Source organism: Balaenoptera physalus (genome assembly GCF_965194825.1).
Source record: "Balaenoptera physalus genome assembly, chromosome: 4".
NCBI classification, from domain to species: domain Eukaryota; kingdom Metazoa; phylum Chordata; class Mammalia; order Artiodactyla; family Balaenopteridae; genus Balaenoptera; species Balaenoptera physalus.
The window spans coordinates 22290028-22294019 of record NC_138891.1 but is presented as its reverse complement, the minus strand read 5'-3'; positions in this window follow the sequence as shown (position 1 = coordinate 22294019).

Sequence of the window (3992 nt, the reverse complement as noted above, 5' to 3'; positions counted from 1 at the left end):
TATAGTAAGGGTTCAAAGAGGGTATGATCAGCTCATGGACATTCTTCTGATTGGTTGGTGGGGAGGTAAGTGGGAGTCAGCCTCATCAACCTTCTGGTTCCAGTAGGTCTGGAGTCTACGTGCTTGTGAGCAGCATACAGTTAACTTCTCCCACGTTAAGGGGGTTTCAGAATCTGCAAAACAGCTCAAAGATATTGTTGTGTGTATCCCTTGAGGGGGAGCCAGGACCCTGCCCGAAGGCTACGCTATTGCATCTTGACTGTTCCTCCCTTGTCTCTGCATCCCCTCCCTTCCCTGATTAGCAACTGTTTGAACCTGCCCATTGGAAATCAGGGAAGGTCATGGAGGTTGAATGAAGCCTATTTCCTGCAAACAAGAAAACAGGAGGACACAGAAAGTCTTTTGTGCCCAAGAGCCCCACTGGGTCCTGCTCGGTTTCACATGGAGTCTGCCTTACCCCTGGACTTCTAGAATTGTGAGAAAACAAATAGCCCTATTTTTCAAGCCCGTTTCTGTGACTGGCTACCCAAGCATCTTAACTGCCTGAGGTGAGGGTGTCTTTCTCACACCAGCCACTGAAGCTGTCCCAGGTGCTGCTGGAAACTGCCACACTTCTCCTCACACCCTAGGAAGCAAAGCAGCCACACGGTGGTGGGACAGAGCGAGGTCACTATCTCCCCCCGCCCCCAGGATCAACGGTCACTCTCGGGTCCCCCTGTCGTGCAGGTCCTCCCCTCCTCCCAGCCTGCCTTATGTCCTGGAATGCCTGTCCCAAATCTCTGTTTCCATTCTGTTCCTGAGTCTTCTCCAGACCTGGATGGAACCCTGGACGCTGACGCATGTGGGTCCCCAGGCCTTTCCCTTGTGGGCGGGCTCCTCATTTGGACCTGCACGCCTTGCCGCTGCTCAGGGGCCCACCCAGACCCCACAGGACTCAGGGGGACCCTCTGTCTGGCGAGAAGCCCCTGACCCTCTCCTGTCATCAACGGCAGACACCGAAGGGCTTCAAGTAGCATGAAAGGTATGTTTAATAACTCCATGTTTAGAAAGACCCTGCTGGAGGCCCTGTGGAGGGTGGATCATGAAGTGGGCCCAGTGGGCCTGTGTCTGGGCCTCAGACCCCAGGGCCTGTGCAAGGCTGACAGGTTGATCGATCTTCTCTGGAGTCCCAGCTTTGACACTGAGTCATTCTTTTGAAAGGAATAATAAATATACAGTAATAAAGGTTACCATTTTTGAGTGCTTACCGTATCCCAGGCACAGTGCTAGACCCCTCCCAACCATTTACTTATTGAATCCTCACAGTAACTCAATAACCATTTTTGATCCCCATTTTATAGATGAGGCTCCGTGCTGTTCAGAACGTTTATGTAACCTGTCCAAGCACGCCCAGCTGCAAAGCAGCAGAGCCCACAGTAAACCCAGATCCAAAAGCCCCGCTGGCTCTTAAGCAAGTGCTGGTTCCCGTCCTATAACACACATCATGAACAGCACATCTCACGGGGCAGGAGAGCAGAAGGGCTGGCCAGCGGGGCTTTCTCAGGAGCACCGTGTCAGATAAGCTTGCATTTGTTCAGTGTTCATTGGGGCAGAGCCCTCCCCGGGCTCTGGGACCTGAGCAGCCACCCAGGGCAGAAGAGGCCGGTCTAGGAGGAGGTCTCAAGGCCCTTCAGGATCCTGATTCCCCTCGGCTCTGAGCTCAGGGATGTGAAAATGATACATGTGGGAACAGTGGGCCCCATTGTATTCAGGTTGTGCTCTCTTTATGAGTGGGCAGTGGGTGGGCATGATGCCGGCGGTGGGGGCCTGGGGAAAGGATGCCAAAAAACCCCGAGGTTCTTGTGTGTCCTAGAGATGGGCCCTGGGTGGGTGAGCAGGTCAGTCCACAAGACCAGATACTTGCAAACAAAGAAAAGTTTTCATGTTCTGTCCCCTTTTGGATTTCTGGATGCCAGTGGGAAATGCTGGTAAGAATCCAGGAGGACCTCGATCGGTAATGCTGTTAAATCTCTAGAACCTGAGAGTTTGTTTATATTCACTTGTCTTTCATTTTTGCTTATTCACCACCATGCTTTGAAAAAAGAGACCTTTAGCTGATTGCAAAACGTCCCTGATCAGCCAGACTCTGACCCTGCCTTGCCTCCGCCTGCAGTATTTCCTCCAATGCAGAGGCCAGGCAGGCCGCCCTCAAGCCTGAGAAATCACTGAAAAGGGAGTCTAGCTGAGCTCCCAGCTCCAAGTCACAGCACTTTCCCTCCCTGGTTTCAACCTTGTTAGTTAAGGAAGCAGACTGGGCCTGGCTGTAAGGGAGACTATTGAGCCTGCCTCTCAAAAGCAAGGACACCACTGTGAGAACCAGTTGGCACGGCGACTGAGCCAAGAAGATGCTTTCAAAACGGGCAATTTAATTTAAACAATCATCGCGTTTTTAACTAAATGTCACATTCCCATAATTGCGAGGACAGCTAATTGAGCAACTAATTGTTTGGAATCTTTTATTTCTGTTCTCTTAGTCCACTTAATGTGTGTGAATGCACACACACATATGCACACACACACACACACACACACACACACACACACAGTCCCTCACAATATGGGCCAAGTTACTAATCCCATGGTTACCAATAACGGAAATTCTGAAGAGCTTGGTCTCAATGATTGACCATTTGGTGGTGGTTGATTCATGGTTGATTCATCAGCGTCCTCATTTCCTAATCGTGTTCAACCCAAGATGCCACCTCATCCCCCTCCTCCCACACCGAGGACGTTGATCCCCCTCGCATCCGGAGAAGGTTGATGAGGGTCAAGATATTGTCAAGCCCCGTGCAGATGCACACCCACTGGACAGAGATGAAATTTACCTAGTGGAGGGCCTCTGACTTGGGAAAGTAATCACCTGGACCTTCATGCATTTTTAAATTCTGAAGCCCCTGGCCTAAGCACACACCTAGGTTGACTTGTATATCCATCTTTTCTAAACACTGACATTGGTGAAAAAGCAAATGTTGTCCTCTGAGGGAGAAATTGCTTGGACTATGTGCAGATGTGTTATTTGCTGGGATGAATCCTGGATTCCATGGCTATAGGCTTGGTGCCTGAAATGGAACTCAGCTCTCTGAGTTCACTGCTTTGATATACTAATTGCCATAAAATAGTCTTTGTTTTAAACGTTGTTTCCAAAACTCTGATCCTGTGAACAACTCCGTTTTGCTGGGTTCCTGTGTTAGCTGACTTCAGAGAGAATGTGTTCACCGTACCCTGGGACAGACTGTCCCTCCAAAAACAACATGGAGGGCTGGTTCACTCACCTTAATTATTTTTTAAAATCCAAATTGCTGTTCTGAATAAGCTAGAAGGAACCGAATGTGCTCAACTTGTGTTTCCGCCCAGGGCAGCAGGCTGACTCTGCGGTTTGAGCTGAAATCCAGAGGTGAAGACCTGGGAAACAAGAGCCCGTCACCCCGTGGGGGAAATGGAAACCCTACTCATCTCAGATGACAAACGCCATTCTGACCTCTCAACCTTGACTGTGAGCCTTTTCAGTGCAAAGCTTTCCCTTTGTTCTGATTTCCTGACAACTGTTTAATCATGCTCTATTCATAGAAGTTACAGTAGAATTCTCTTGTTTCCCACATATCAAATAAGATAATGCACAGGAAAATCAAGTTCTGGAAACAAATATTTGAGTTATAAGTCTCCCACCAGTAGTGAAATCCTAAGTTGTGTTGAAGGCTAGATGTGTGGATATGGACCAGGGGACAGGGAGGCCATTTATCCTCCACAAACATTTCCTTGTAAATTTGCCCTCAACCCGAGGTCCAATCATCAATAAAATTTTAAAAATCTAATTTTAACAGCAAAATGGAAAGCCTTTAAAGAGGGAAACTGACATTTATGGAGTATCTTTCTAGTATATTATTTTTTCTGATTCCTTCTATGACCCTATAGTGTAGGCTCCATTAACTGTATCTTATGGACAGAGAAACTGA